The 11,938-nt window shown below is 45.8% G+C and overlaps 1 gene segment (V, D, J or C); it reads left to right on the plus strand.

The window, feature by feature from the left end:
- Window positions 1–10,858: 10,858 nt before the first annotated feature.
- On the plus strand, window positions 10,859–11,289 carry LOC310667172 (immunoglobulin lambda variable 3-19-like). The segment is given in 2 exons: window positions 10,859–10,904; window positions 10,991–11,289.
- Window positions 11,290–11,938: the final 649 nt, after the last annotated feature.

Here is an 11,938-nt window from a genome sequence, read left to right on the forward strand (position 1 = left end):
CAGCTTTGGAGGTTTTGAATGGTATCAACACAAAGCAGGAAAGAGCCCGAGTTTTATCCTGTCGCGGGACATAGACAAAGACAAGACAGATTTTGGACCGGAGTTCTCCAGCCGCTTCTCTCCATCCAATGATGCCCCCGAGAAAGTGGCCTTTGTAACCATCACCAATGTGCAGGCAGAGGACGAGGCAGTTTATTACTGTGCTGCATACGATGGCACAAACAAAATCTTTCACTGTGATGCAACTAGTGGAGGAACTGCAACAAAAACTCTTCATCCTCAATCCCTCAGGCTCTATTGCAAGCTGTGCCAAGCTCGTTTGAGCCTCTGACTTTTACCCGCCCAAGACTGCACAGCCGATTGTGACTGCAAATTTCTCCAGTTGTTCTGAGCCTCCACATTTCTTGGGCCACAGCTAGGCTGCCTGGGGCTGATGGAAGTGTCATGGAATCCTACTCAGTATTGATCCAGAGTAGATTCCAATGTATAGTAAGCAGAGTAACAACTTAAACACGTTGTAGGATCCCCCCCCAAATAGACCAGAGGCAGTTGATATTTCATCCAGCAGAGCTTTACTGCTACGGAAGGCAAATGAGCATAATGGTCACAAATCCAATACATTCAGAACTGGCACTGTCCATAATAAACCCAGTTGCAGCAGACTTAAACTTAAACTTACAATAACTTATAATAAGACTAAAACCTTAACACTAAGCAGAAAGAGGGGGAAGTCATAAATGTTAAAATGATTATAAAATTATTGAAATGTATGAAATAAAAAATCAGAAATAAAATAATTAATAGGTGAATAAAGGAATAAAAGGGCAACAGTGTGCTTCTGTTTTTGCCAAGAACGCTCAAAGTCTTAATGTGATTTGAAAAGGGGAGGAAGACAATGAGTTATCAGTTTATTTACGGTACTTATAGTGTCTTTTATCTGTCTGCACTGCCCAGGAGGTTTGCAGAAGGATAGTAAGCAAGAAGTGATAAGTTGAATGCAGTTATAGGTTCAGGCACCAGGGGGGGCTCTCTTCCTTACTACAGTACTGTATCAGGTATGACAAGGGTGACGTTCTGCCTCGCATGATTGTCAACTGTCTATGTCTGGCAGACTGTGAAATCGTGACACCTGCATCCTTCTGATGTAAATCATTGGGGTTTAGCTTTTGCTGCCCAACTCCCCACGGGACTCTGAGTCCCCTAAGTCCATGATTGGTCAGAGAAGAATGGATGGAGGCTGGATCCAGTGGAAGGGAAGACGGGTATTTATTTTGCTGTTTATTTTTCCAAGGAGGGAGAGACCCTGAACAAAAGTGTGCAGGGACCTTTAAAGACTTTTGAGATTGGCCAACCCCCTTAGCCAAAGACCACCCCAAAATCATCATACATACATCATAGAAGGCGGGTCAACAGCAGAAATCCTGTCTGCCAGAATACCTGAGAATCGTGTGATTGTTGTTTTTTTATTGGATTTTATAAACAAGAATGTTATACAAATAAGTATACCAAGTTTTCTCATGTATATCACAAAAAAGCACAATAAATGTGGGGAAAATGTCGACAGCGTATGTATCACAAACTCCCCCTCCCACTAAGTCAAATAATAGAATCATGCAATAGTTAATACTTTTATTTCTGAATCCAGCTCACAGGCTCACTCTATTCATACAGAAATATGTCCTTAAGACAGGATTTGCAAGCAAAAATACAACAGGAAGCCTTTCCCCATTTGCCTCCCTTGCTGCAGAAGAATATTTGAGGTTATTGGGAGAGTCAAAATGGCTTCAGGATTGCTCTCCCGCAGCCTGCTGGATCAGACGAAAGACTCATCTAGTCCAGCATCCTGTTCTCACAGGGGCCAAAAGACGCCTCAATGGGCAGCTTTAATTCTTCTAACCAAAGACTGTGGATGAATGTCGGTCCCTCTCTGACCAATGAGGAGGAAGTATATATCACTGGTTTTTTCATCATGTTATTGTTCAGAGATTAATCCAAGGGTGGGAAATGTCATGTCTAGGGTCTGATTATGGCCCCCCGGGCATCTCAGTCTGGCCCTCAGAACTCTCCCCAGCTGACACTTCTCACTGTCCCTTCCTTCATACACAGAGTGCCTTTTCCTGACCGAACTGCATCCTTGAGCTCTGACAATGTCCCTTCCTTCTCTGAAGTTCGAAAGGAGGATGCGGGTCCTTCAGGCAGAAATGTGGCAACCCAAAATCAAGATTGAAAAAATGAGGAACAGGGAGGAACCGAAACTGACTGATCCATCCCTTGCTACCTGAGAGGCTGCAATGAGCAGAATCAGCCCTCGCCAGGCTTTAACTCTGTATACAGTGTTGGTGTGAGTAGGAGGAGAGGGCGTTGCTTTTGGAAGGAAAGGATTTGAATGTGGGGCTGGGTCACAGGTTCTCTGTGAGGCTTAAGAGAGGAGCAGAGGGTCTGAGCAGGAAAACCCCCTGTGCCTTCCTGCCTTGGGAAGGTTTTCTGATCTAGATTCCCATCATGCTCTGGGCATCCCTTCTCATCAGCCTGCTCACTTACTGCTCAGGTACGAAGGAAACCTGCATTTGCCTGTGTGTGTTTTTGAACAATCAGAGACTCCCTTTCTGATGAGATGCTTCCTTCTCTTCGCAGGTTCCTTAGTAAGGCAGCCTCCATCCGTCTCCGTGTCTCAGGGGCAAGATGCTCAAATCACCTGTTCAAGGGATAAATTGAACACTGTCACTCAACAGTGGTTCCGGCAGAAACCTGGCCAGACCCCTGAGCTGATCATCTACGGTGGGAGCAACAGGCCCAGCGGGATCTCAGACCGGTTCTCTGGCTCCATGGATGGCAAGACAGCCACGTTAACCATTGCCAGAGCTGAGGTGCAGGATGAGGCAGACTATCACTGCTTGCTCTGGTTTGACGGCACACAGCACTGGCCACAATGACACAGTCAGAGGGGGAAGTGAGACAAAAACCTGTAGCTGTGAAAGAGGAATTGCTAGCACATTGTCTGTTGACTCTGGAGGGACCTTTCTCTGGTGGGGAACATGCGTGGAAGGAGGGCTGATTCCTCTTGGCTTGCAAATCTTTTCCATTCTTTGTAGGCTGAGTTCTCTCTAGTTATATCATATATGGACCCAACTTTTATGGCAGAGATGGGGAATGTCAGGCCATGGGGCCCTGTGCTGTCCTTGGGACTCATCCCTAAGCCACACCCCTCACCAGCCCTGTTTTTCTCCCTCCTTAAGTGTGTTTGCCTGGCTGGACTGTGTCCTTCACCTCAGATCATTGATTTTGCCAACCTAGATGGAAAGCCAATAAAGGCTATGTGAATTTCTACAGAGGTCCTAAATATCTTTGCAGAAGCTTCCAAAAAGCTTGGCCTATCACTCAACATTCAGAAAACCAAAGTGCTGCACCAACAAGTTCATAATAACCCCTCTGCAGCACCACAAATCCAAATCAACGTTGGAAAATGCTGATCACTTCTCCTACCTAGGCAATTATCTTTCCACAAAGGCCAACATTGATGCCGAAATCGCCTGAGCTCTGCAGGTGCAGCTTTCTCCTGATTGAAGTGCAGAGTGTTTGAGAACCGGGACATTCACAGGGAAACCAAAATGCTTGTTTACAAAGCTATTGCACTACCAAACTTATTATATGCTTGTCTCAGTTCACTCTGACTCAACCAGCTTCAGTGTCAGCATCTCTGGCCGGTACAGTTAAACTCTCCTGCACAATTACAAATACCTTCTTTAATTATGTTTTCTGGTATCAGCACAAAGGAGGAGAGAGCCCCAAATTCCTTTTGAGGCGGATCATAAACGATGACAAGACGGATTTTGGTCCAGAGTTCTCCAGCCGCTTCTCTCCTTCCAATGATGCCTCGAAGGAAGTGGCCTATTTAACCATCACCAATGTGAAGTCAGAGGATGAGGCTGACTATTACTGTCTTGCTGGAGATGGAGGCAAGTCACACAGTGATAAAATCAGAATGGGAACCTGACTCAAAAGTGCTTCCCTTTTCTCTGTGTTGATGGTCTCACATTGCCAAAGTCATTTTTCCCAGACTCCCTTTTCCCTTCTCCCTGTTTCCACCCTCCTTTTCATTTTTTAAAAAATCTTTTTGCCAAGCAAGTGTGTGTGAGCTAAATATGTGTGTTTCTTGCGGGATGCTTACTTACAAATTGTGCGGTTTGGGTCTTGTTGATTTTTGGTAAACCTCTCTGTTGCCTGTTATCCCTGCTTTCTCCTGTAGGGGGAGATGTCAGCCCTTTCTCTCCCAATTCTTGCAGAAATCTATTATATTAGACACCACCTGTACACCCTGCTACTCTGCTGTGAAGTGAAGCAGAAGCACGTTTGGCAGACGTGAGCAACTCTGTCAGAGGCTTCCTCTTCACTCACAGATCAACTATCCATCGGCATTTTCCTCTGCATGGGACTGGGACTTTGTACTGGCCCTGCATCCTGTACAGCCTGCCTCAATGGGTGGTCTTGCCTTTCAGCTCTTACGATCCACATGGATTTAGGCCATGTTTTAGAAAAGTACTACAATCCTTGTGGGTTCTGAAAACTTCAAGATGAAGAATTAAGGTTCTGGGTCCCAACTAAAGACAAATGGCAGCTGAAACTGATGGAACATGCACAGCTTGCAGACTTAGCATAAGAGAACAAGAAAAACATACATTTAGAGAAGATTGGGAAACGTTTATTGTATATGTGGGACATAACTGTGTGCAGCTGAAAACACTGGCAGCATTAAAATAAATTCAGCAGTGTAAATAAGTTTTGATGGATGGAATACGGGAATACTGAATGGTATGCTTTTCGTAAAATATACAGGGATTTATGGCACGTAAAATGAACCATGGAAGGAGAAGATGGGAAGTCGTGGATATCTAAAGGATGTGAAAATGAGTACTTTAAATGGTAAAACAGAAAATTTAATAAATTCATTAGAAAGAAAGAAAAAGAAAAGAAGCAGCGAGCAGAATGAAACAGAAATGCCTCCAAAAAGGCGTGGCCGGCAGGTACTCTGAAGAGAAGCCCTTTATGCTGCAAAGCGTGTTCTCCTTCATGGGGAGCACGTGTTGCGGTGGGGGCTGACAGGACACTCCAAAGTTGGGGGCGGGCTAATTGATCGTTGGCCACTGGTGCGATTGGGCTTCCCTTGTCGTTGGGAAGAAGTTAATGTTGCCATTTGTTGACTGACAGCCAGAAATGCTAAAGCTCCTTGCACGAGGCTAGGGCTTCCTCTTTTCGCCCGTGTATCAGATTGCCCCTTCTCCCTCCCTAGAATTAGGGTTGTTCGCTTTGACCTTGCTATGCCTGTCATGGGGTCATCTGCCATTGGGGCAGGGGCCCGGTAGGAATTTTGTCCATCTGGCTGATTGGCTGGGGCCATTTGGTTTTTGCCTACTGCGTAGCAAATTGTCACAACTTGTAAGGTTGCGGTTAGGCATTGGTTTATGGTTTGGTTGGTTGAGGGGCATGGATTGGCTGTGCCTGCCCCTCTAATGCTGCTGCTGCTGCAAGGGATTCCGTTAAAGGAATCCAGGGGCTCACTATTGCTTTTGTCCACCCTAGTAAGGGGCTCGGGCCATGCAAAAGCCGCTGGTTGCATTTGGGGAGGGCTGAGGGCAGGTTCCCTGCTCCGTCACTAACCCCAAGTCTATTCCCCTTTTCTGACTTTTACAGGCGTGCAGAATGTCAGTCTGTCCCACATTGGGGGGGGGGCAGATAGTCACAACCAATGCCTAAGCAACCACTCACATTTTTGTATTTTAATAAAGTTGTGGCCGAAATTATGCCAAAAACCTTAAATAAAAAATCCTGTGTGATGTGTGAGTTATTGGGGTGGCCCTGGGGACCTCGACACGCAATGTTTGGTTGCCGGAGACACTTATATTTAGATACGGAGACCTTCTGCAAGTTCACTCTAGCTTCTAGCCAATGAGGAAGAGCCAGCAGATTTGCATGAGAGACCCATTCTGGGTATTTGAGAGGGAGCGAGCGCTGGAGAATAGCAAGGGGCACCCTTTGACCTCAGGACCCTGGACAGAGCAGACAGGATGGAGTGGGCCTTGCTCCTTTTCACCTTCTTTACTTGCTGCTCAGGTGAAGAAAACCTTTCCTTCATGCTCTTGTCCTCTACAGAGGAAGGAACGAAGGAAGCTATCTCATATTTGGTGGAACATTGGTCTATTGAGTTAGGGTTGCCTGCACTGACTGGCAGGGTCTCTGCCCTCTGCTGTGTCTGGCGCTGTCAGTATACAGAAAGCAGATGGTAGACCACTCAACTGTGCCCCTTCCACATTATTCTGTCTGATTCTTTGGTTTACTTGGGTTGCAGCAAACAAACACTTATTGTTTCTTCACAAATCTCCATTTCTCACCTCTGCAGGGTCCTTCGCCCAGTTAACCCTGACGCAGCTGGCTACTCAGTCTGCATCCCTGGAAGGTACAGTTCAAATCTCTTGCACAATCAGCAGTGGCTACAGCTTTGGAGGTTTCGGTTGGTATCAACAAAAAGCAGGAAAGAGCCCTAGTTTTATCCTGTGGAGGAACATAGGCAAAGACAAGACAGATTTTGGACCAGAGTTCTCCAGCCGCTTCTCTCCTTCCAATGATGCCCCGAAGGAAGTGGCCTTTGTAACCATCACCAATGTGCAGGCAGGGGACGAGGCAGTTTATTACTGTGCTGCATACGATGGCACAAACAAAATGTTTCACTGTGATGCAGCTAGTGGAGGAACTGAAACAAAAACTCTTCATCCTCAACCCCTCAGGCTCCATTGCAGGCTTTGCCACATTCGTTTGAGCCTCTGACTTTCACCCGCCCAAGACTGCACAGTGGTTTGTGCAGTCCAAACCACCTTCCAATGATGTCCCAAGGAAAGTGGCCAATTTAACCATCACTGGCATTTTCCTCTGCATGGGCCTGGGACTTTGTACTGGCCCTGCCTCCTGTACAGCCTGCCTCAATGGATGGTCTTGCCTTTCAGCCCTTACGATCCACATGGATTTAGGCCATGTTTTAGAAAAGTACCACAATCCTTGTGGATTCTGAAAACTTCAAGATGAAGAATTAAGGTTCTGGGTCCCAACTAAAGACAAATGGCAGCTGAAACTGATGGAACATGCGCAGCTTGCAGACTTAGCATAAGAGAACAAGAAGAACATACATTTAGAGAAGATTGGGAAACGTTTACTGTATATATATGGGACATAACTGTGTACAGCTGAAAACACTGGCAGCATTAAAATAAATTCAACAGTGTAAATAAGTTTTGATGGATGGAATACGGGAATACTGAATGGTATGCTTTTCGTAAAATATACAGGGGTTTATGGCACGTAAAATGAACCATGGAAGAAGAAGATGGGAAGTCGTGGGTATCTAAAGGATGTGAAACTGCACTCAATCGGAAGCCGCGCCAGATGTTCGGGTTCCAAAAGAACGTTTGCAAACCGGAACACTCACTTCCGGATTTGCAGCATTCAGGAACCAAAATGTTTGTGTGCCAAGGCGTTCAGCTTCCAAGGTACGACTGTACTGTGCTAGAAACTCTCAAGCAAGCCTGTGTACAAGGTGAATATGCTGAACTCTTATAATCAAAGACTGCGGTCTCTGACCAATGCGGAGGAAGGATATTTGCATGCAAGCTCTGGCAAGGGTTTTAAGATTGAAGGAGGGCAGTAAGACCAACCCATATTCCCTTTCACTGAGGAAAAGCAGATTGGTTTGGATCTGCTACCATGAGGGTCCAAACTCTGCTCCTTCTCTTCACTTGCTGCTCAGGTGAAGACAAAATGAGTCTCTTCCCCTTTTCTCTGTCCTCCATCCCTGATGGATGCTTATTCTACTCACTCACTGCTACCTTCAGTCAGCTTTGCAATACATGTCAAATGCTCTCATCAGGGAGGTTTGTCTGCCGTCTTCCGGATATATATTTAGATGCCAGGCGAAAATGTTTCTCTTCTGCCAGGCCTTGGGATTATTAACATCCTATGCCCTTTTAAACGTGTTTGTACGGAGGGAGGGATATTGGTTTGTGGGGTCTGTAGTTCTTGTCTTTATTGTGGTTTTTAAGTTGTAATTTTGTGTTGTGAACCACCATGAGATCTACAAATGAAGGGCTCTATCCAAATAATAATAATTCACATTTTTTATTTTTTTATTGTCCCGCTTTCTCATCTCCTGCAGGGGCTCTCTCTCAATTCACTCTGACTCAACCAGTTTCGGCATCAGCTTCCCTGGCAGCTACAGTTAAACTCTCCTGCACAATTACAAATTCCTTCTTTACTTATTTTCACTGGTATCAGCAAAAAGAAGGAGAGAGCGCCAAATTCCTTTTGAGGCGGAACATAAACGAAAGCAAGACGGATTTTGGACCGGAGTTCTCCAGCCGCTTCTCTCCTTCCAATGATGCCCCGAGGAAAGTGGCCTTTGTAACCATCACCAGCGTGCAGGCAGGGGACAAGGCAGTTTATTACTGTGCTGGGTATTTGGCTGCAAATTTGGCTGCAAATTTATCCAGTTGTTCTGAGCCTCCACATTTCTTGGGCCACAGCTAAGCTGCCTGGGGCTGATGCAGCTAGTGGAGGAACTGAAACAAAAACTCTTCATCCTCAACCCCTCAGGCTCCATTGCAGACTGTGCCATGCTCATTTGAGCCTCCGACTTTCACTCACCCCAGACTGCACAGTCAATTGTGACTGCAAATTTCTCCAGGTGTTCTGAGCCTCCACATTTCTTGGGCCACAGCTAAGCTGCCTGGGGCTGATGGAAGTGTCATGGAATTCTACTCAGTATTGATCCAGAGTAGATTCCAATGTATAGTAAGCAGAGTAACAACTTAAACACGTTGTAGGATCCCCCCCCCCCCAAATAGACCAGAGGCAGGTGATATTTCATCCAGCAGAGCTCTACTGCTACGGAAGGCAAATGAGCATAATAGTCACAAATCCAATACATTCAGAACCGGCACTGTCCATAATAAATCCAGTTGCAGCAGACTTAAACTTAAACTTACAGTAACTTATAATAAGACTAAAACCCTAACACTAAGCAGAAAGAGGGGGACAGAAGTCATAAATGTTATAATGATTATAAAATTATTGAAATGTATGAAATAAAAAATCAGAAATAAAATAATTAATAGGTGAATAAAGGAATAAAAGGGCAACAGTGTGCTCCTGTTTTTGCCAAGAACGCTCAAAGTCTTAATGTGATTTGAAAAGGGGAGGAAGATAAGGAGTTATCAGTTTATTTACGGTACTTGCAGTGTCTTTTATCTGTCTGCACTGCCCAGGAGGTTTGCAGAAGGATAGTAAGCAAGAAGTGATAAGTTGAATGCAGTTATAGGTTCAGGCACCAGAGGGGGCTCCCTTCCTTACTACAGTACTGCATCAGGTATGACAACTGTGACGTTCTGCCTCGCATGATTGTCAACTGTCTATGTCTGGCAGACTGTGAAATCGTGACACCTGCATCCTTCTGATGTAAATCGTGGGGGTTTAGCTTTTGCTGCCCAACTCCCCACGGGACTCTGAGTCCCCTAAGTTCATGACCGGTCAGAGAAGAATGGATGGAGGCTGGATCCAGTGGAAGGGAAGAAGGTATTTATTTTGCTGCTTATTTTTCCAAGGAGGGAGAGACCCTGAACAAAAGTGTGCAGGAACCTTTAAAGACTTTTGAGATTGCCCAACCCTCTTAGCCAAAGACCACCCAAAATCATCATACATACATCATAGAAGGGTCAACAAGAGAAATCCTGTCTGCCAGAATACCTAAGAATCATGTGATTGTTGTTGTTTTTTATTGGATTTTATAAACAAGAATGTTATACCAATAAGTATACCAAGTTTTCTCATGTATAACACAAAAAAGCACAATAAATGTGAGGAAAATATCGACAACGCATGTATCACAAACTCCCCCTCCCCCCACTAAGTCAAATAATAGAATCATGCAATAGTTAATACTGTAATTCCTGAATCCAGGACACAGGCTCACTCTATTCATACAGAAATATGTCCTTAAGACAGGAGTTGCAAGCAAAAATACAACAGGAAGCCTTTCCCCATTTGCCTCCCTTGCTGCAGAAGAATATTTGAGGTTATTGGGAGAGTCAAAATGGCTTCAGGATTGCTCTCCCGCAGCCTGCTGGATCAGACTAAAGACTCATCTAGTCCAGCATCCTGTTCTCACAGGGGCCAAAAGATGCCTCAATGGGCAGCTTTAATTCTTCTAACCAAAGACTGTGGATGAATGTCAGTCCCTCCCTGACCAATGAGGAGGAAGTATATATCACTGGTTTTTTTCATCATGTTATCGTTCAGAGATTAATCCAAGGGTGGGAAATGTCAGGTCTAGGGTCTGAATATGGCCCCCCGGGCATCTCAGTCTGGCCCTCAGAACTCTCCCCAGCTGACACTTCTCACTGTCCCTTCCTTCATACACAGAGTGCCTTCTCCTGAACGAAATGCATCCTTGAGCTCTGACAATGTCCCTTCCTTCTCTGAAGATCGAAAGGAGGATGTGGGTCCTTCAGGCAGAAATGTGGCAACCCAAAATCAAGATTGAAAAAATGAGGAACAGAGAGGTACTGAAACTGACTGATCCACCCCTTGCTACCTGAGAGGCTGCATGCAGTGAGAAGAATCAGTCCTCGCCAGGCTTTAACTATGTATACAGTGTTGGTCTGAGTAGGAGGAGAGGGCGTTGCTTTTGGAAGGAAAGGATTTGAATGTGGGGCTGGGTCACAGGTTCTCTGTGAGGCTTAAGAGAGGAGCAGAGGGTCTGAGCAGGAAAACCCCCTGTGCCTTCCTGCCTTGGGAAGGTTTTCTGATCTAGATTCCCATCATGTTTTGGGAATCCCTTCTCATCACCCTGCTCACTTACTGCTCAGGTACGAAGGAAACCTGCATTTCCCTGTGTGTGTTTTTGAACAATCAGAGACTCCCTTTCTGATGAGCTGCTTCCTTCTCTTCGCAGGTTCCTTAGTAAGGCAGCCTCCATCCGTCTCCGTGTCTCGGGGGCAAGATGCTCAAATCACCTGTTCAAGGGATAAATTGGACACTCACCATCAACAGTGGTACCGGCAGAAACCTGGCCAGACCCCTGAGCTGATCATCTACGGTGGGAGCAACAGGCCCAGCGGGATCTCAGACCGGTTCTCTGGCTCCGTGGATGGCAAGACAGCCACGTTAACCATTGCCAGAGCTGAGGTGCAGGATGAGGCAGACTATCACTGCTTGCTCTGGTGGGACGGCACACAGCACTGGCCACAATGACACAGTCAGAGGGGGAAGTGAGACAAAAACCTGTAGCTGTGAAAGAGGAATTGCTAGCGCATTGTCTGTTGACACTGGAGGGACCTTTCTCTGGTGGGGAACATGCGTGGAAGGAGGGCTGATTCCTCTTGGCTTTCAAATCTCTTCCATTCTTTGTAGGCTGAGTTCTCTCTAGTTATATCATATATGGACCCACTTTTATGGCAGAGATGGGGAATGTCAGGCCATGGGGCCCCAATACAGCCCTGTGCGGTCCTTGAGACTCATCCCTAAGCCACACCCCTCACCAGCCCTGTTTTTCTCTCTCCTTAAGTGTGTTTGCCTGGCTGGACTGTGTCCTTCACCTCGGCTCATTGATTTTGCCAACCTAGATGGAAAGCCGATAAAGGCTATGTGAATTTGTACAGAGATAGCCTAGCCGTAAAAGGTGAAAATTCATTCCTCCACCCACTTCTGAATCCTCCCAGCTTTCGAATGTGGCCCCTGAAAGATTGCTCAGAAGGAATGTGGCCCTTGAAATGAAAATATGCCCCCACCCCTATTTTAAGGGGGAATGGCCCTTTTCCTTTAAGCAGGCTTTTGGGACTAAAACTCTTGCTTTCTCTGGATGGATGATAAAGTGGGGTGTGCAAGTGAGTGTTTAGAAACA

The sequence above is a fragment of the Podarcis tiliguerta genome (assembly GCF_965153285.1).
Source record: "Podarcis tiliguerta genome assembly, chromosome: 16".
NCBI lineage: Eukaryota > Metazoa > Chordata > Lepidosauria > Squamata > Lacertidae > Podarcis > Podarcis tiliguerta.